General features: G+C 39.7%; 2 long non-coding RNA genes across 2 annotated transcripts; both read left to right on the top strand.

The window, feature by feature from the left end:
- Positions 1-10651: 10651 nt before the first annotated feature.
- Positions 10652-12687, top strand: LOC130465982 (uncharacterized). Its single transcript, XR_008925995.1, has 4 exons — positions 10652-10779; positions 10865-10931; positions 11029-11136; positions 11697-12687. It is a non-coding gene; the product is annotated as an uncharacterized lncRNA (long non-coding RNA).
- A 7061-nt stretch (positions 12688-19748) lies between these two features.
- Positions 19749-21804, top strand: LOC110775407 (uncharacterized). The gene is made up of 4 exons (XR_002529748.2): positions 19749-19895; positions 19981-20047; positions 20145-20252; positions 20813-21804. It is a non-coding gene; the product is annotated as an uncharacterized lncRNA (long non-coding RNA).
- Positions 21805-22517: the final 713 nt, after the last annotated feature.

Here is a 22517-nt window from a genome sequence, read left to right as displayed (position 1 = left end):
AATACTACATACTTCCATCTAAGTACGATAGCTCGACGCTGGCGTAACAAAATATCTGCTATCAAGGACTCCAGTAGTGGGGCTTGGATTTACGATACAGAGGAGGTAAAAAATAATATTGTGAGTTATTTTACGAATCTCTTTTTACTGATGAGATTGCTGCAGATTATGATGAGCTTCCAGTAGATATATTTCCAGAATTTACCTATTATGACTGGCTCAGTTTAACACGCCCTTACACAAAATGTGAAGTTGAGGCAGTAGTAAAGAGCATGGGAGCCCTCAAAGCGCCTGGACCCGATGGGTTTCAAGCGCTTTTCTTCCAAAAATATTGGGACTTAGTTGCTGACAATGTATACAAATTAGTGTTTGAGGTTCTTGCTGGGAAAGGAATGCCGCCTAATTTGAACGACACTTTTCTTGTCTTAATTCCCAAGATTGATACTCCGGAGTTAGCCTCTCAATTTCGACCCATTGGCTTATGTAATGTGATCTACAAAATCATCACAAAATGTATTGTTAATCGTATTAAGCCAATGATGCCTCATTTGATCTCCTGTACACAGACCAGTTTTGTACCGGGTAGACAAATTACAGATAATATTGTAATTGTACAGGAAGTTATACATACTATGAGGAGTAAGCAGGGAAAGACTAGATATATGGCGATCAAGATCGATTTCGAAAAAGCCTATGACAGGCTAAAATGAGATTTTATATATGACACTCTCTCTGAAATCCGATTCCCTCAACTCTTAATTAAAGTCATCATGGAATGCATCACAGCCTCTTCTATGCAAGTTCTATGGAATGGAGAACCAACTGACACCTTTACTCCTAGTAGAGGGATCCGTCAGGGAGACCCTCTCTCACCGTATATCTTTGTGCTTTGTATGGAACGTCTCAATCAAATTATTGAAGAGTCCATCATTGCAAATAAATGGCAACCTATTCGAGCAAGCAGGAATGGACCAAAGTTATCTAATCTTTGTTTTGCAGATGATATTATTTTATTTGCCGAGGCAAATATTGAACAAGCCACCATTATCCATCAATGTCTTCAGCGTTTTTGCTCTGCCTCAGGGTCAAAAATTAGCTATGGAAAATCAAGGGTATATTTCTCAAATAATATGAGTAATGATGACCAACAATCTGTCAGTGCTGCTCTTGGAATTGAATCTACCCAAGACTTGGGTATGTATCTTGGCATGCCTACTCTTACTAGTAGAGTAACTCGAGACACTTTTGGTTATCTTTGTGAGAAAATTGACAGGCGCTTATCGGGTTGGAAGTCCAAGTATCTATCTTTGGCGGGTAGAATAACTCTTGCAAAATCAACCATTACAACTCTTGCCTCATATGCTATGCAAACAGCAAAAATCCCGAGAACGGTATGTGACGACATTGATAAAAGAACAAGGAGATTTATATAGGGTGGAGATGAAGAAAAAAGACGTATACATTTGTTATCTTGGGAATGCTTACAAAAACCCACTGATCAGGGTGGCTTAGGCATACGCTCCTCTAGACAAGCAAATGCGGCTTTTTTAACAAAGCTAGGATGGCGGGTTCTCACGAACCTAATGCATTGTGGTCTAGAGTCTTACGTAGTAAATATTGCAAAGGGAGGTGTGATGTAGACATGTTCACCCCAAAAGCTAATATGTCTAATGTATGGAGGGGTATCCTTGACAATGCAAAAACTCTATGGGATGGCTCAAGGGTGGCAGTTAATAATGGCACAACTACTCTCTTTTGGGATCACAAATGGGCTACCAACCAACCCCTACGTAATCTTGTTGTTCAAGCTATTCCACATGATTTAAGTGGGGCTACAGTAGCTGAATTATGGGACAAAAATACTGGTTGGAAATGGAATGATTTTTCCAATTACCTCCCCCAGAGTGCAATTAAAGAGATAGATGCTCATGAACTCAAGGGAGATCCCAATGTAGGTGACCTTATCTACTGGGGTGGAACTTCAAAAGGTAAATTCTCTATTAAGTCAGCTCTTAATATTATTAGAAGAGATGAATTAGAGCCAAGAGATGGAAGTTGGGAATTAATATGGAAACTTCGTGTCCAGCAAAGGATTTGTGTCTTCCTTTGGTTAGTTATGCATAATCGTCTAATGTGCAATGCTAATTGGGCTAAACGCTCTCTTACGGATGACCCGAGATGTGGATTATGTGAAAATGAGGATGAAACAATTCTACATGTACTTAGAGACTGTAAGGCTGCAAATGAAGTATGGCGGCAAGTTGGTGGTCCGGCTAATACTAGTACGTTTAAAAGTGGTACCTTACAACAATGGCTCACCCGAAATATTAAAATGCAAACCCGCAATGACTTATCACCGGAAACGTGGCCTATTTACTTTTCTATTGTGGTTTGGTGGATTTGGAGATGGAGGAATTGTGTAACCTTTAATCGTACTCAAGAAATCCCAATTGATGTGAATGCCTTCCTCTTGGCACGGTTTGAAGAAGCATGGAAAGTCCTAGGAGATAATGTATTCGATCAAGAGACTCGTCCTATTCGAAGAGAGACCTTTATTAGATGGCTTGCTCCCCCTACTGGTTGGGCTGCTCTTAATACGGACGGGGCTGCAAAGGGAGCTCCGGGACCGGCAGGCGGTGGAGGCCTAATTCGTGATTGTGCAGGTACCTTACAGTATGCTTACTCCCTCAATTTTGGCTCATGTAATACCTTTATGGCTAAAATAAAGGCGGTAGAATTTGGGCTAGAGTTAGCCAAAAGAATGGGAATAACTAAATTGCAAGTTCAAATGGATAATCAAGCTGCGGTTTTAGCTCTCAAAAGTTCTAAAGCATATGGAGGGGAATGTATTCACATCATACATCATTTCAGACAACTCATAGCTGAACCAAGATGGAAAGTAGATATGATTGTAGACACCTACTTTTGTCCCCGTTCCCGCAAGGGAAAGGTTCGATGATGAAAACGTAAATCTCCACTTGATAGCGCATCTCCTATAAAATAAACGAATCTTGATTCCCCATTTCATTTCACCCGAAACCTGCTATTAATGGAAACCTGCTAAAAATAGTAATTACCGTAAAAGGTAGCTTCTAAAAGTGGCAAATCATGAAAGATAGAAACCTGTCAGAATTAGGTGTTGCACTCCAACATAAATCCTAAATGAGATAGAAAACCGCGAGAATCCTATTCCTAATAGGATTCGGAAATAGGAGTTATGTATTAATTAAAATCCTAACGAACCTAGAGTTCGTAACGGGCCCAGACGCATTCTGTCATAAAATTGATACGCGCTAAAAGACTCGAATCAATCTCAAACTCTACGGATTTTAGGAATCCGAATCTGACTAAACAAAACTGCCCAGACCCTATTTTCAACACCTGGCTCTGGGCGCTGAAAATACCTGGGTACATGTTTTTTCCTAATTCTTTGTGGATTAGAACTCTACAATTTTATCTTTCCACGAACTCTTCCCTATAAATAGGCCCCTAGATTCGACGTGAAAGAACACACAACAACACATAATTATATTATGAGTATTGACTCCAACCCTTAGCCTAAGCCTCTCGCTGCGAAACTGTTAACGCGTTCTGTCGCAATCGATCCATAAATCGAACAGAACGTATGCTGTCCCATAATTGAGATTCGTTAAATAAAAAGGAGAAATAGCAAAGTCAAAGTGGTTAGTTTTCTAAGAACTGTGACGCACCTCTCAAGGGTGCGTCGTAATGTGTCCCTTTTCGATGATTTAACTGCTTTCTTCGCCCTTTTTATGAACTGTTAAACTAACCTAATCTGATTCTTCTATCACGCCTAACCAATATGATATTTTTGGGAAATCGGATTATCATGCTAGGTCCCTTAATGCTATTTAAATCAGATAATCACGATCGAATTAGTATTATATGTTGCATATTGCTAAAATCAACTCAGATTAGTTTAATAGTTAACGCATGTCCCTTCAATTATTTATGCCGAGCTAGTAAGGATATCCTGCCTCTGGAGTTATCGACGAGCGAATTACTCCTCTCGGTAGTTACAGTCCCCCGAACCCTCAATCTCTACCTTGCGGGTGTATATTGAGAGATCCCCACACCAGGGATCACAAGGGAACCTACGGCCGTCGTGGTCAAACATAATTGCACTCCCTTTATGTCACGATAACCGGGTTTTGTCAGTTTTTCTCATTGTCGTTAAAAACTGAATGGCGACTCCTATATTACTAGTCAATTGGGTGTATACTCACAGGAAATCCAATTACACTTGATTGAATAAAAAGAATCGTCATACCCACGAGGGACAAGGTCATGCATTAGCCTCGCGCTTTTTCGATCCCCTCACAGTGGCGACTCAACTGGGGATAGTGAAGGAAATACTCGTGCTTGTAGGTAATCAAAATAGCCGAAGGGTGAAACGATCCTACCCCGCGTTTATTTCCCCATCAAGTTGGGACGACCTGAAAATCAGCATATTAATGTGAACGGGCAGAACCGCATAACGAATCTCGGCTCCCTCGGGAGTTGGGACTAAGGATACCTTTTTTCGCCAATAGGGGGGTGCATACGCCGCGCATGTTTCCCACTCGGTACTTGTGCAGGTAGTACACCTATCCCGAACCCAATCGCTCGCCCATTAGGTCCCTCTCGCCTGCATGCCCCCTTGGCTTGCACTTGCGGGTTGGCCTCTTGAGCGAAATTCGTCTGTTGAAGACGCTACCTGGACCGGGGCATGTGTTGGATCTACGATAGAAGCGGTACCAAGCCAGGCGCGAATACTACCCATAGAAGCCTATCATAAACTACGTGACATATTTAATTTTCAAATCCATGTTTGTAATGTAGTTATGTGTAGCGAACTATGTGACTATGTTATGATTGTGCGTACGAATAACGCTAGACAAATAATGCTAGAAAACCAACGACCCTAAAAAATTGCCCAAACATTCATGAACCGATTGGCCAAAGAGTTATACCAAAATACGTGTTCCGGAAGCCCGAACGATCGCCATGAAAATAAGCGACGCTCGGGATGACCGTAACGAATCCCACGAACGCTGCACAACGCGTAAAGGACGTTATAAGGCAAGCACGCAAAATTAAAGTCGCAAAAACAAAGTAGACGAAAACTGAAAACGAGTACCAGTCAGGGACGCATTTTCATCGCCCCTGGCTGGGCGCCAAAATTTCTCACGCCCACTCCTGGGCGCCGAAGTTGCTGCCTGGCCTTTTGGTCAGGCACAGCAGCATCGGTGCCCGCGCATAAAAAATATGTACGTAGCAAAAAAAAGACTTTTCGAAAAAATTGCTACGAAGGCGTAAGAAAAGCACTCGATCTCAAAAGCGACTCGTAAAAAATTAATAACTCTTTGCGTCGTTGTTAGGCCTCCTACGACGACAATGCTCGGCACTAAAAACCGAACATGCTAATAATTATGAATGTCACATGGGCGAAGTATTCAAAAAATAATGTTCGAATAAAGTCTTCAAGAAAAAATAAATGTTCAAATAGAAAATGAATAAATCCGAGTCTAGACTAGGTTATGCCAAAGTACAATCCAAATCCTAAGTCTTAGTTGTCTTGTCCATAGAATCGGTCCTAATGCTTGGTGTCGTTCTGCAAGTTAAAAGGTTAAACCATATTGAGTCTCCCCTCCTAACATTTAAATCAATAAGCACCCATATGTAATTGTCATCCCTTGCTAGGAATCAACGGCCTTAATACTCGCTCACCAATAAAAAGAACATATTATTTAATTCAAGTATTTGCAAAATGGAAACGGTCACATTCTGAAAATCATTCCCCCATGTAGACACCTACTTTTGTCCCCATTCCCGAAAGGGAAAGGTTCGATGATGAAAGCATAAAAACTCCACTTGACAACGCATCCCCTATAAAATAAACGAATCTCGATTCCCCATTTCCTTTTACCCGAAACCTGCTATTTATGGAAACCTGCTAAAAATAGTAACTGCCGTAACAGGTAGTTGTTAAAAGTGGCAAATCATAAAAGATAGAAACCTGTCAGAATTAGGTGTTGCATTCCAACATAAATCCTAAATAAGATATAAAACTGCGAGAATCCTATCCCTAAAAGGATTTGGAAATAAGAGTTACGTATTAATTAAAATCCTAACGAGCCTAGAGTTCGTAACGGGCCCAGACGCATTCCGTCACAAATTGATACGCGCTAAAAGACTCAAATTAATCTCAAACTCTACGGATTTAGAATCCGAATCTGACTAAACAAAACTGCCCAGACCCTATTTTCAACGCCTGGCTCTGGGCGCCGAAATCTTCGGCGCCCAGGCCTGGGCGCAGAAAATACCTGGGTACGTTTCTTTTCCTAATTCTTTGTGGATTAGAACTCTGCAATTCTATCTTTCCACGAACACTTCCCTATAAATAGACCCCTAGTTTCGACGTGAAACACAACAACACATAATATATTCTGAGTATTGACTCAAAACCCCTTAGCCCAAGCCTCTCGCTGCGAAACTGTTCACGCGTTCTGTCGCAATCGATCCATAAATCGAACAGAACGTATCCTGTCCCATAAATCGAGATTCGTTAAATAAAAAGGAGAAATAGCAAAGTCAAAGTGGTTAGTTTTCTGAGAACCCTGACGCACCTCTCAAGGGTGCGTCGTAATGTGTCTCTTTTCGATGATTTAACTGCTTTCCTCGCCCTTTTTATGAACTGTTAAACTAACCTAATATGATTGTTCTATCACGCCTAATAAATATAATATTTTTGGGAAATCGGATTATCATGCTAGGTCCCTTAATGCTATTTAAATCAGATAATCACGATCGAATTAGTATTATATGCTGCATGTTGCTAAAATCAATTTAGATTAGTTTAATAGTTAACGCATGTCCCTTCAATTATTTATGCTGAGCTAGTAAGGATATCCTGCCTCTGGAGTTATCGACGAGCGAAGTACTCCTCTCGGTAGTTACAGTCCCCCGAACCGTCAATCTCTACCTTGCGGGTGTATATTGAGAGATCCCCACACCAGGGATCACAAGGGAACCTACGGCCGTCGTGGTCAAACATAATTGCACTCCCTTTATGTCACGATAACCGGGTTTTGTCAGTTTTTCTCATTGTCGTTAAAAACTGAATGGCAACTCCTATATTACTAGTCAATTGGGTGTATACTCACAGGAAATCCATTTACACTTGATTGAATAAAAAGAATAGTCACACCCACGAGGGACAGGTCACGCATTAGCCTCGGGCTTTTTCGACCCCCTCACAGTGGCGACTCCACTGGGGAGAGTGAAGGAAATACTCGTGCTTGTAGGTAATCAAAATAGCCGAAGGGTGAAACGATCCTACCCCGCGTATATTTCCCCATCAAGTTGGGACGACCTGAAAATCAGCATATTAATGTGAACGGGCAGAACATCATAACGAATCTCGGCTCCCTCGGGAGTTGGGACTAAGGATACCTTTTTCGCCAATAGGGGGGTGCATACGCCGCGCATGTTTCCCACTCGGTACTTGTGCAGGTAGTACATCTATCCCGAGCCCAATCGCTCACCCATTAGGTCCCTCTCGCCTGCATGCCCCCTTGGCTTGCACTTGCGGGTTGGCCTCTTGGGCGAAATTCGTCTGTTGAAGACACTACCTCGACCGGGGCATGTGTTGGATCTACGATAGAAGCGGTACCAAGCCAGGCGTGAATAAACTACCCATAGAAGCCTATCATAAACTACGTGGCATATTTAATTTTCAAATCCATGTTTGTAATGTAGTTATGTGTAGCGAAATATGTGATTGTGTGTGACAAACTATCCTAGAAAACCAATGACCTTAAAAATTGCCCAAACATTCATAGACTAATTTGCCAAAGAGTTATACCGAAACACGTGTTCCGCAAACCCGAATGATAGCCACAAAATAAGCGACGCTCGGGATGGCCTGTAACGAATCCCACAAACGCTGTTACGTGTAAAGGACGTTATTAGGCAAGCACGCAAATCGAAGTCGCATAAACAGAAAACAGAAAACGAGAACCAGACAGGGACGCATTTTCAACGCCCCTGGCTGGGCGCCAAAATTTCTCACGCCCACTGCTGGGCGCTGAAGTTGCTGCCTGGCCTTCTGGTCAGGCACAGCAGCCTCGGTGCCCAAGCATGAAGAATACACGTAGCAAAAAAAAACCTTTCGTAAAAATTGCTGCAAGGGCGTATGAAAAGGCACTCGATTCTAAAAGCGACTTGTAAAAAATAAAATAACTCTTTGTGTCGTTGTTAGGCCTCCTACGACGACAATGCTCGACACCAAAAACCGAACATGCTAATTAAATGACCTTGAATGTCACATGGGCAAAGTATTCAAAAAAATAAATTTTCGAATAAAGTCTTCAAGAAAAAAAAATGTTCAAATAAATCCGAGTCTAGACTAGGCTATGCCAAAGTACAATCCAAATCCTGAGACTTAGTTGTCTTATTGAGTCTCCCTTCCTAACATTTAAATCAATAGGCACCCACATGTAATTGTCATCCCTTGCTAAGAATCCACGGCCTCAATACTCTCTCTCACCAATAAAAAGAATATATTATGTAATTCAAGTATTTACAAAATGGAAACAGTCACATTCTGAAAATCATTCCTCCATAGTCGCACAACCCCCAAAGTAAGCCTAAGGTGTCAATACAATTGGCAAAAAAAAAAAAAAAATTAATGGCCTCAAGGCTTATGATCACATTGGGTCACGACTATCATAGTTCTCTCGAGTCACTCACTCCTTGAAATACTATTAAGTACGGACTAAAATATTTTCCACGAATGCAACATGACCAACCATGAAAATACCCAAATCGGCATACCAATAGGGCTACCATTGGGGTAAAGAAATACACACTAAGAGGGAAGCCGCACTAATGATTCTAGTCTTGCAAAAATAAAAATTCGATCTCCCCAATTAACTACCTTGCCAACATTAAACAAAATAGCGCATGACAACTGAACACCCAAGGGTTAAAATCTAAAGTGTCAACCAACGAAAGTTATGGTCCAATTAGCTTAAGTCTGAGAGTCGCTTGGTCAAGTATTATAGGCTTACACCACGTCATTATTTTTAGTCTAGGCCACCTCCTTGTATTCATACACGGGTTATAATCAGAAAGATTAATGAAAGTTTGAGTCTAAATCACAACTTCCAATTAACTCCCAGAAACTGGAATCTGAAAAGAAACAAAAAATTACTTTCGATGTAATTCTTTCGTTAAAATTCAATAAGGTAAAAACAACATTTTGAATCTACGCTATTTGCATATTTTAAGAAACGACTAAATACGCTTGCAAAGTAAGACCATTTAAAGGTCCACCCTAGGCCCACCAAAATTAAAGGTCCACTATAGGCCCACCAAACGAGGCTCACTCAGTCTCGCCTCGTGACTCAAAGACCACCACCATCTACCTTTTAGCCTAAATAAAAAGGGAGGGAAATCTCGAGCGAAAAAAGAAAAAAGAGAAAAAGAAAAGGGAGAGCGAAAAGAGCGAGCCATGGAATACTTATCCCGTACCTCCCAAAAAGTGCAATATTTACCCAAGTAAACGAAGGAAAAGATCTGAGTCAACCAATCCAAATCATGCCACAAAAGCTACATAAAGTTCTACAATGTCTACCCTTTCCAGTCCTTATGTTCTTAGACGCCTTCGCTCTGGGGCCCCTGTTCAACTCATTTAACCCATCCATGTTCTCATTGCCATAACCCGAGAGACCATTACCTCAACTCTTGTTCTTGAACTTATTATCAACCGAAAACCACGCACGGCCATTGACACGTGCGTCATGCCCATCATTTCCAAAGTCCAAACCTTCTCTTACACCACCATTAGCATAATGACCATATGACTCGTTTGGATACGTCCTGTTGATATACCCTTGAACCGTCCCCATGCTATTCATTGGCCTTGGTTGATGTAATCTTCATGCTCGACTAATACCTATACAACTTATCCTATCTCATTCAACCCATCTTTCAAGCCGTCTTGAGTCACAAATAAAAAAGAAGACAAATGAAAAGTACAAAAAATAATAAATAATAAAAAAGAAAACTTTGCACAGCGCCTTTAAAAATTCGTTTAAAAAGAAAAAGAACATTTAGAGCACAAAAAAAAAAGATTCACAAATATTTGGCACAAAACCAAAAATCTGCCTAGACATCATTTTCAGCGCCCAGAGCTGGGCGCCGGAATCTTTAGCGCCCCAGCCTAGGCGCTGAATCTCTCTGCTTGCCAAATTTTGTCCAGAAGTGCGCGTCATTTTATCCGCACATGCACGGAAAAATAACTGTAATCCCCCGTAATTTTATATATTTTGTTTATATATTTTAACGTATATTAATACATTTAAATATAATTTACGGATTTCAGAAATGAATGTGTAATTAAAATATAATTATTTTATTTCATTTTGAATAATTTTAATGATTTATGAAATCAAAATGTATTTTTGAATTTTACGTTAAAACGAATTCGAATTTCGAAATCACGTTCGATTGAAATTAGCAAGCAACCCTAACCATTTCGGATTCAATAACCTAAACCCTACTCCTAGCCCAATTGGGTAAAAGCCCAAACCAATAAAAATACTCCCTCCCCTTTTCTAATGCACGTGAACCCAAAGAAACACAAAAAAAAAACCTCCTCTTGCTCCTTCACTGTTCACGTAACAAGCACCAAACCCTCAACACCCTCCTCCTTGCTGCCGCTGCTCACGCCGCCGGACCCACCAGCACGTCACCGGCATCCCGTCGCCACTGGTAACGCCCACCTTCTCTCTTGTCGTTCTCTTTCTCTTGTTCGTTTTCTTGATCTCCTCCTCAACCGGTTCTTGTTCTCGCACAGCACCACCACCACGCTGAGCGCTCGTGGTTCGGCAATAACCGCCGTCCTCGTCGTCCACCCTTGCACGGTAGATTCCTCCTCCTTATTTCCGTTCTCCCGTCGTGTTTTCCTTTCTTTCGTTTCCTTTTCATGGCTCTCAAACCATGCCTTGATTGTTTTGCCAGCAACACCACCTCGCCGCACCGCCGCGTGCCGCCCAGCCTTCCTCGCCGCACCGCCGCGTGCCGCCCAGCCTTCCTCGTCGCCGGCAGTTCTCCCCCTTCCCTTATTCGGTTAAACCCTTAAACCCTAGACTAATTGAATGTCTTAATTATATATATTTTTAGCTTAAATTATGATTCTTGAATTTAGATTATAAGTCTCATGGTTTAATTTGCAAATTTCAGATTTTTACACGTGCGTAATTGAATTATTAATTTTCAGATTCGTATATTATAATTTAAACAATATTATTTTATTTTCAGATTATATAAATGCATTGAAATATTAGTTTTTTGATTGATTAAAGTATGAAATTCAAGGTTTTTATGATTGTAAATCATGGTAGGTCGAGTATGGATTATTAAATTTGTTGTTTCAATGTACTAGGGACGTAGATTGACCATGGTGAAGCTTTTAAATGAATCTATAGTGCGGAAAATTTAAAGTACGATGTTTGCAAAAGTTTTCAACGAATTTCAATAACTAATTCAACAATTATGATTCTAGGAAATCAAATGTTTAAGTTTTGATATTGGGGAAAGTTCTAAATATGCTTAGGATGCAATTAGAATGCTTTATTATGGTTGTCAATGATCAGAAATTGATTGAGATTATTTATTGGTTGTTTTAGGCGGAGAATTCTCTTTAGGCGACTTTTGAAAGTGTTAAAGTGGCCTATCAGTTTGTTTACACAAGGTACGTACATACCTGTGTGCTTGGAATGTGTGCTAATTGTTGAAACCATGTGTATTATTGATGAACCTGGTTATGTTAATGTTGTTGATGAACTTAGTCGGGTTGAAACTGCATGTTTGATACTGTTGGATGAACATATTAAACCTTTATTGCATTTTGAGGATTTTAACATGTTAGTATGGAAGATTGATGCAAACATGTTTGATTGGGAACGCTAGATTGTTTAGTATATAATTCAGATCAGTTAATTGTTGTTCCCTTTTTAGCTTTTCACTACTTTATGAGGGCGGAGGACCTCATTTAGTAAGTTGAAACCTTATACCCATATTCAGGGGTTAATTAGTATTAAAGAAAAGATTGGAGTTAATTGGAATGAGTCTTGTTAGATGCCTTTGTGATCACTTACTCAATTCCAAGATAAAAACAGTTATAAATAAATGTGAGTTGCATGCCTTATGTGATTGTTGAGTCATAACAGGGTGTCAATTTGTAAATCATGTAAAGTGAAACTGAGTAGCAATAGCTTTAGACTGTGCACGTCTAAAGTGACGGACAAACAGGAGTTGGGGTTCATGGTGGTAGCCCATGGCCTTTCATTCGGACCGGATTGATCACCGCGTCCTATTTTCAGTCAAACGTTCCTCGATATCGCAGGTCACTGAGGTTACGGAGTCGCGCCCGTACCTCGCCTAGCTAGAAAACTCGGTCCATTGCCTATTTAAATTAAAATAATGTTATTGTTATAAAAAGTCTAGTCCAGTCTAGCTTAGTCTAGTTAGGTATGGTCGTTAGATTATCATGCTTTGTTTGCCCTTAATTATGTTTAATAGTATCATGTTAGGATTTTTATTGCTTTAGTATGTAGTACTCAGCTTTGCTGATTACGTGCTTGTTTGTGTGTGTTGATCATGGCTATGCCTTATTGATCCTGTGATGACCCATTTCTGGTGAGCAGTCTCTAAGGGTCAATAAGCATTGCCCATCTACAGGTTTGAAGATGATGCATCATTGGGATCGGGATTAGAGAGCTTGTAGTTCTATTTGTTTAATTAAGTGATTCAATTTGTTAACTTGAATTTGAAACTTGTCGTACTATTCGTATTTCCTTATTTCAGTTAATTGTTTTGGACCTAATATGTAATAGATTAATTATGAACCCAAAAGTTAGTTTTATGTTTTCCGCTGCAAAATTCTGAATAAGCCGTACGTTTTTACACGGGCGATAATACTTTGATAATTCCCTACAGTTATATTTAAAAAGAGGTTATTTTAGAAAATGGGAATTGTCGGGGTGTTACAAAGTGGTATTTTTGAGCTAAAGGTTTTACTGACATTTCGTGTCTACCTTTTATATCTTAGGCGCCTAACCAACTAATTAGTTATGTAAAAGTAATTTCACACTAGTGAATAAATTTAAAGTTATTAGCTAGAAATGTTTGAATTTATTTTAATATTGACTCTTGAATCGTGCTTTGAAATACGTTTTTATGCGAATAAATGTATTTCGATTCTTTTGAAATTTAAATTAATATTTCAAAAAAAAAAAAAAAAAAAAAAAAAAAAAAAAAAAAAAAAAATTATTTAGTTATTTATCGTTTAATAATTATTCTTTTAATCAATCTAATTCTTATAAATCATTCTTGTTTATCCTTTTATGCTTCAATGTTGCATATACTATGATTATTTTGAGAGTTGGGTAGTATAGGAAAAGGCATATAGAATAGAAGCATTGTGCATGCATTATGTCAACATGATTGTAATTTCTCTACCTGCTAACTGTCGTGTCTTCCCTATGCATTGCGATTGATATATATATTCTTACTTATTGTGTATTGTGGGATCATACGGTAAGTGAGAGTACTAATTACTAACATAGAAACTATGTTTAATTGTTATAGATCACTAATCATGTCTGGCATACAAGGAAATAGAATAGGGAGCAATTCTAACCCTATTGTTCTAAGCGATGATGAAAATGAAATGGATTACGAGTCTGACATTAACAGTTACACCAGCCATGAACTTGTTTTGCGTCGAGTTTTAAGAGCAGGAGAACCTGATAGTGATGATGAAGCCCTTCGTGAATTTGATCGTGCTAGAGGGCAAACTAGAGTCGATATTTATCAAGCTGTTTTGAGACCTGAAAGCGATTCGGAGCCTGAGTTTGAGCATGAATTTGGGTTTGAGTTCGAACAAGAATTTGAGTTTGAATTCGAACATGAATTGGAGGTTGAACCTGAGTTTGAGTTTGAGCCCGAACATGAACCTGAACCTGAGCCTGAGCCTGAGGAAGCTAATCATCAACTTCAAGGTCTACGAAGATCCTCTAGGCCAAGAAAAGAAGCTTATTATTTTGATATGGATGACGATGATGAACTTAAATATGAGTTATTCACCCTAGAAGGTTATAGCGAATCAAAGGACAAGTCTGATGACGTTTCCCTTTAGCTTTGCTTACATATTTAGTTGTGTGTGAGAAAAATGTTGGACAATCCGCCCAACCATAGTTTATGTTATATCGTAGAACCTTTTTACGTCATTTTGAGAACAGGTGTGTGTTAATATTTTAGGATTGTTATTGACATTCTTCTGAGGAATAAAAGCTAGATTATTGACTATCTAAAAGATCAGAGTTTTACGGGCACGCAAATGGAATGTTTTCTTCTTTTATTCTAACTTATTATTCGTGATGATTGAAGTTATTCCTTGTCTCTCAGTTGAATGTTTTGCATGATTGTTCATTTCGTGTGCATTTTGAATGTTAATGTGATATTGCATTGCTAGAGGATAATGTAAGTAAAGTTTCGAACTTGAACTAGAGCATATTAATTTCAGGTCGCGCTCTAGGATGGCCAATAATAGTGACCTAGCTGCTGCTATTCGCCTCTTGGCGGAAAAACTAACCCAGGAAAGAACTGAGCGTCCCGATTCTGCAGGGGACATGTTTGAAAGGCTTGCGAAAGTTAAGCCACCATACTTTAAGGGGCAGGCAGACCCCACCTTCCTTGAAAACTGGATCAGGGAATTTGAGAAACTATTTGGGGCGGTAAACTGTCCTGAGCATATGAAAGTAGGCCAAGCTGTCCTCTACCTGAAAGATGAGGCCGACCTTTGGTGGAGGGAAAATGGCACTAGACTAAGCGCTGCTGAGGGATTCAATTGGGATTCTTTTATTGTTGCCTTGAGGGGGAAGTTCTATCCTCCTTTTATGAGGAAGCAGAAAGCCCAGGAATTTATCAACCTTAGGATGGGGAATATGACCATCGCTGAATACTACAGTAAGTTTATAGCTTTGTCGAGGTTTGCACCTGAGGTGGTAGCTACTGAGGAACTAAAGGCTCAGAGGTTTGAACAGGGGTTAACCGATGAAATCCAACTGGGATTAGGCGGGGAAACCTTTACGTCCTTAGACATTGTGTATGGGAGAGCTGCCCATATTTATGGCCTGCAGACCAGGAGGGACAAAAAGAACATTGTTGTTGGGGATAAAAGGAAAGAGTTTAATGCTGGGGGAAGTCAGGGGAACTTCAAAAGGAATAGAAATGGAAATGGGGATGGTAATGGTAATGGCAACTTTCAGGGAAGGAATAACCAGGGGAATAACTACACCAACAAAAACCAGCCTAACAGAGTGCATCACTGTAAGATGTGCAACAACAATCACCCTGGGAAGGACTGTAAGGGGGAATTGGTGACTTGCAACTACTGTCGTAAGAAGGGGCATAGAGAGTATGAGTGCTTTACAAAGCAGAAGAGAGAGCAGAATGGTAGTGGGAGTAGTAACCAAGGGAAACCAGGGTTTAACCATTCGGGGAACCAAGGTTTGAAGCCTGCTGGGGCACCAAACAACCAGGGAAACCAAAACAAACCTGCCAATGGAAACAACAATAACATCAAGGCTCCCGGAAAGCTGTTCGTAATGAGTAGAAATGAAGCTGAACGTTCTGCAGACGTAGTTTCGGGTACTTTCTCTATCAACTCCTTACCTGTTAAAACATTGTTTGATTCAGGGGCAACATATTCTTTTATTTCGACCCCTATTGTTAAAAATTTGAAGTTAGTAGATTTTGAGGCAATTGATTCACCTGTTAGTATGCCTAATGGTGCAACAATAAGGTGTACGAAATTATTTAAGAACTTGCCTTTGAAAATAAAAGATTGCACTTTTCCATCTAATTTGATAGAATTTAGTTTGGGGGACCTAGATGTGATTCTGGGGATGGATTGGCTAAGCTTATACAAGGCCAGGATAGACTGCGAGATTCAGAAAGTAAGCCTAAAGAACCCTACTGGGAAATCAATATCATATAGACGTTTTGGGAAGTCTGGGAACTTTGGGGTGATCTCCGCATTACAAGTGAGGAAACTGGTCAATAAAGGGTGTGAACTATTTTTCTGTAGTGTCCAAGATGTGAGTAAGAAAGTTGGGGTAGAGATAGGGGATGTCCCAATCGTAAGAGAATTTGTAGATGTATTTCCGGATGAGATTCCGGGTATGCCACCGGCTAGAACCCTTGAATTTACCATAGAGTTAAATCCCGGAACTGCACCTATATCCAAAGCACCTTATAGGATGGCACCCCCAGAAATGAGTGAGTTAAAAATACAATTGCAGGACTTGTTCGACAAGGGGTACATTAGGCCTAGTGCATCACCGTGGGGAGCTCCAGTATTGTTTGTCAAAAAGAAAGATGGGAGTATGCGGCTATGTATTGATTATAGGGAGTTGAACAACGTAACAATCAAAAACAAATATCCTTTGCCTAGGATAGATGACCTGTTTGACCAGTTGAACGGGGCAAGTGTATTCTCAAAGATTGATTTGCGTTCGGGATATCACCAATTGAGGGTAGCTGAAAAAGACATTCCTAAGACTGCATTTAGGACTCGTTATGGCCATTATGAGTTTACAGTAATGCCTTTTGGGTTAACCAATGCACCCGCCATCTTTATGGACCTGATGAATAGGATTTTCCATGAGTTCCTAGATAAGTTTGTGGTGGTATTCATTGATGATATTCTGATCTATTCGAGGAATGAAAAGGAACATGACGAACATTTGAGGGTTATCTTGGAGACGCTTAGGAAGAACCAGTTGTATGCAAAGTTCTCTAAGTGCGAGTTCCGTCTGGAAAAGGTAGCATTTTTGGGGCATTATGTGTCAAAGGAAGGAGTCTCTGTGGATCCTGCCAAGATTCAAGCTGTGAGTGAGTGGCCTACCCCGAAGAATGTGTCTGATATTCGGAGTTTCTTAGGTCTAGCTGGGTATTATAGGAGATTTGTGAGAGATTTCTCAAAGATAGCAAGACCCATAACCAACTTGATGAAGAAAGAATCAAAATTTGAGTGGAGCGAAAAATGTGAGGAAGCCTTCCAAATTCTCAAAGAGCGTTTAACCTCAGCACCTGTTTTAACCTTGCCTGATGGGAATGAAGGGTTTGAGGTGTATAGTGATGCGTCGAAGAATGGGTTGGGGTGTGTATTACAGCAAAATGGGAAGGTGATTGCGTATGCGTCGCGTCAATTAAAACCATATGAGGCTAATTACCCTACCCACGATCTAGAGCTAGCTGCGATTGTTTTCGCTTTGAAAATTTGGAGACATTACCTCTATGGGGCAACATGTAAGATCTTCACAGACCACAAAAGCCTAAGATACATTTTCACCCAGAAAGATCTCAACATGAGACAAAGAAGATGGTTAGAGTTGATCAAAGACTATGATTTGAACATCCAGTACCATGAGGGGAAAGCAAACGTAGTTGCCGATGCATTGAGTAGAAAATCTAGCCATAGTATGAATGTCTTGGTAGTGCCTGAAGAGTTGTGTCGAGACATGCAGAGACTTAGCCTGGAAATAGTAAACCCTGGGGAAACCAAAGCAAAACTGAGCGCATTATCATTGGGGTTGTCTATATTCGAGGAGATTAGAGAAAGTCAAGCCGGGGATGAGTGCCTAGAGAGAATCAAAGAAAAGATGGGTCAAGGGAAAGAAGTAGATTTCAAGATTCATGAGGATGGTAGTTTGAGGTTCAAAGGGAGATGGTGTGTACCACAGAAGTGTGAAGAACTCAAGAGACGTCTTATGGATGAGGGGCATAATACTCCATATTCTGTGCACCCTGGGGGTGACAAATTGTACAAAGACCTGAAACAAATCTATTGGTGGCCTAATATGAAACGGGAAGTTGCTGAGTTTGTGTCTAGATGCCTAACCTGTCAGAAAGTCAAAATAGACCACAAAAGACCCATGGGGAAAGTTCAACCTTTAGAAGTGCCTGGATGGAAGTGGGATTCCATTTCTATGGATTTTGTTACTGCCTTGCCTAGATCAAAGAACGGAAATGATACCATTTGGGTGATTGTGGATCGTCTAACAAAATCAGCCGTGTTTATTCCGATTAAAGAGACTTGGAAAAAGAAACAGCTTGCAAGGACATACATTAAGCATGTAGTGAGGTTGCATGGGGTCCCAACCGATATTATCTCAGACCGTGATTCAAGATTCCTCTCGAAATTTTGGCAAAAGGTCCAGTTGAACCTTGGGACAACCTTGAAAATGAGCACTGCTTTCCACCCTGCAACCGATGGTCAGACTGAGAGAACAAACCAGACTATGGAAGATATGTTGAGGGCTTGTGCGATTGACTTTAAGGGTAGTTGGGAAGACCATCTAGACTTGATCGAATTCTCATACAACAATAGCTACCATGCAAGCATTAAGATGGCACCTTTTGAGGCACTATATGGGAGAAAATGTAGAAGTCCCACCTGCTGGAATGATTTCAGTGAAAATATAATCTTGGGAACGGAATTCATTGAGGAGACTGTCAAGAATGTAAAAATGATTCAGGCTAGAATTCAAGCTGCCCAGGATAGGCAAAAGAGTTATGCTGATCTGAAAAGAAGAGATGATGAATTTGCAGTAGGTGATAAAGTGTTCTTGAAAGTATCACCAACCAAGGGTGTGATGAGATTCGGGAAAAAGGGGAAGCTAAGTGCCAAGTATGTAGGCCCATATGAGATTCTGCAACGAATAGGGAAAGTAGCTTACAAGTTAGCCTTGCCAATGGAGTTCGAAAAGATGCACGACGTGTTTCACATTTCCCAACTAAAGCGCTATATCCCTGATGAGCGTCATATCTTAGAGCCTGAGAGAATCCAGATCGATAGTAGCCTCACATACGAAGAAAGGCCTGTGAAAATCCTTGATAGAAAAGTGCGTAGTACACGCAATAAGGACGTCAGCATAGTGAAAGTGCTTTGGTCAAACCACGAGTACGAAGAGGCAACGTGGGAAGCCGAAGCTGAAATGAAGATCAAGTATCCAGAGTTATTTCCTGAGGTGAGTTACGAGGGCGTAACTCGTTTTCTTTAAGGGGGGTAGAATGCGATAGAAATTCGCGCTTTTTACCTATTTTTATGGTATTTTTATGCATTTTATGCTTATTTTTAGCCACTTCTACATGTTGATGCAAGTAAATAGATTCTCCGCATAAGAAAATGTGTTCTTGAATATTGCAAGTAACTCTGTGTTGGCAAAAGAGTGAACAAGAGTGGCACAAAGTGCTTCTACAATAAGAATAAGTTGAAAAGTTTGGAAAGATATGTGAATTTTCGTGTCAAGTTTCGGGACGAAACTTCTTTTAAGAGGGGTAGATTGTAATCCCCCGTAATTTTATATATTTTGTTTATATATTTTAACGTATATTAATACATTTAAATATAATTTACGGATTTCAGAAATGAATGTGTAATTAAAATATAATTATTTTATTTCATTTTGAATAATTTTAATGATTTATGAAATCAAAATGTATTTTTGAATTTTACGTTAAAACGAATTCGAATTTCGAAATCACGTTCGATTGAAATTAGCAAGCAACCCTAACCATTTCGGATTCAATAACCTAAACCCTACTCCTAGCCCAATTGGGTAAAAGCCCAAACCAATAAAAATACTCCCTCCCCTTTTCTAATGCACGTGAACCCAAAGAAACACAAAAAAAAAAAACCTCCTCTTGCTCCTTCACTGTTCACGTAACAAGCACCAAACCCTCAACACCCTCCTCCTTGCTGCCGCTGCTCACGCCGCCGGACCCACCAGCACGTCACCGGCATCCCGTCGCCACTGGTAACGCCCACCTTCTCTCTTGTCGTTCTCTTTCTCTTGTTCGTTTTCTTGATCTCCTCCTCAACCGGTTCTTGTTCTCGCACAGCACCACCACCACGCTGAGCGCTCGTGGTTCGGCAATAACCGCCGTCCTCGTCGTCCACCCTTGCACGGTAGATTCCTCCTCCTTATTTCCGTTCTCCCGTCGTGTTTTCCTTTCTTTCGTTTCCTTTTCATGGCTCTCAAACCATGCCTTGATTGTTTTGCCAGCAACACCACCTCGCCGCACCGCCGCGTGCCGCCCAGCCTTCCTCGCCGCACCGCCGCGTGCCGCCCAGCCTTCCTCGTCGCCGGCAGTTCTCCCCCTTCCCTTATTCGGTTAAACCCTTAAACCCTAGACTAATTGAATGTCTTAATTATATATATTTTTAGCTTAAATTATGATTCTTGAATTTAGATTATAAGTCTCATGGTTTAATTTGCAAATTTCAGATTTTTACACGTGCGTAATTGAATTATTAATTTTCAGATTCGTATATTATAATTTAAACAATATTATTTTATTTTCAGATTATATAAATGCATTGAAATATTAGTTTTTTGATTGATTAAAGTATGAAATTCAAGGTTTTTATGATTGTAAATCATGGTAGGTCGAGTATGGATTATTAAATTTGTTGTTTCAATGTACTAGGGACGTAGATTGACCATGGTGAAGCTTTTAAATGAATCTATAGTGCGGAAAATTTAAAGTACGATGTTTGCAAAAGTTTTCAACGAATTTCAATAACTAATTCAACAATTATGATTCTAGGAAATCAAATGTTTAAGTTTTGATATTGGGGAAAGTTCTAAATATGCTTAGGATGCAATTAGAATGCTTTATTATGGTTGTCAATGATCAGAAATTGATTGAGATTATTTATTGGTTGTTTTAGGCGGAGAATTCTCTTTAGGCGACTTTTGAAAGTGTTAAAGTGGCCTATCAGTTTGTTTACACAAGGTACGTACATACCTGTGTGCTTGGAATGTGTGCTAATTGTTGAAACCATGTGTATTATTGATGAACCTGGTTATGTTAATGTTGTTGATGAACTTAGTCGGGTTGAAACTGCATGTTTGATACTGTTGGATGAACATATTAAACCTTTATTGCATTTTGAGGATTTTAACATGTTAGTATGGAAGATTGATGCAAACATGTTTGATTGGGAACGCTAGATTGTTTAGTATATAATTCAGATCAGTTAATTGTTGTTCCCTTTTTAGCTTTTCACTACTTTATGAGGGCGGAGGACCTCATTTAGTAAGTTGAAACCTTATACCCATATTCAGGGGTTAATTAGTATTAAAGAAAAGATTGGAGTTAATTGGAATGAGTCTTGTTAGATGCCTTTGTGATCACTTACTCAATTCCAAGATAAAAACAGTTATAAATAAATGTGAGTTGCATGCCTTATGTGATTGTTGAGTCATAACAGGGTGTCAATTTGTAAATCATGTAAAGTGAAACTGAGTAGCAATAGCTTTAGACTGTGCACGTCTAAAGTGACGGACAAACAGGAGTTGGGGTTCATGGTGGTAGCCCATGGCCTTTCATTCGGACCGGATTGATCACCGCGTCCTATTTTCAGTCAAACGTTCCTCGATATCGCAGGTCACTGAGGTTACGGAGTCGCGCCCGTACCTCGCCTAGCTAGAAAACTCGGTCCATTGCCTATTTAAATTAAAATAATGTTATTGTTATAAAAAGTCTAGTCCAGTCTAGCTTAGTCTAGTTAGGTATGGTCGTTAGATTATCATGCTTTGTTTGCCCTTAATTATGTTTAATAGTATCATGTTAGGATTTTTATTGCTTTAGTATGTAGTACTCAGCTTTGCTGATTACGTGCTTGTTTGTGTGTGTTGATCATGGCTATGCCTTATTGATCCTGTGATGACCCATTTCTGGTGAGCAGTCTCTAAGGGTCAATAAGCATTGCCCATCTACAGGTTTGAAGATGATGCATCATTGGGATCGGGATTAGAGAGCTTGTAGTTCTATTTGTTTAATTAAGTGATTCAATTTGTTAACTTGAATTTGAAACTTGTCGTACTATTCGTATTTCCTTATTTCAGTTAATTGTTTTGGACCTAATATGTAATAGATTAATTATGAACCCAAAAGTTAGTTTTATGTTTTCCGCTGCAAAATTCTGAATAAGCCGTACGTTTTTACACGGGCGATAATACTTTGATAATTCCCTACAGTTATATTTAAAAAGAGGTTATTTTAGAAAATGGGAATTGTCGGGGTGTTTTAAAAAGAGGTTATTCCAGAAGTGCGCGTCATTTTATCCGCACATGCACGGAAAAATAACGGACACTTGGAGGGGTACAACACGTATTCAGATATACGTACCATCAAAAAATACACGTACTCAAAAAAATATATAAAACAAATTTTTGGCTTACGGCAAAGCAGTAGATTAAAATAATAATAAACTTCATTTATTCCACCGTTTCAAATAATATGTTTTCACCTCAGAACATACTTATCGAATTCGGCATTCTAAGAAACCATTTTCTAGGCTAAGAACTACGCAAGACCTGATTCCAAATTAAATCTATTTAAGGCGGATACGTAGGCAATCCATGATTCGG

Source organism: Spinacia oleracea, chromosome 1, assembly GCF_020520425.1.
Source record: "Spinacia oleracea cultivar Varoflay chromosome 1, BTI_SOV_V1, whole genome shotgun sequence".
NCBI lineage: Eukaryota > Viridiplantae > Streptophyta > Magnoliopsida > Caryophyllales > Amaranthaceae > Spinacia > Spinacia oleracea.
The sequence above is the reverse complement of the archived record's forward strand: the minus strand, read 5'-3'. Positions and strand labels throughout refer to the sequence as shown.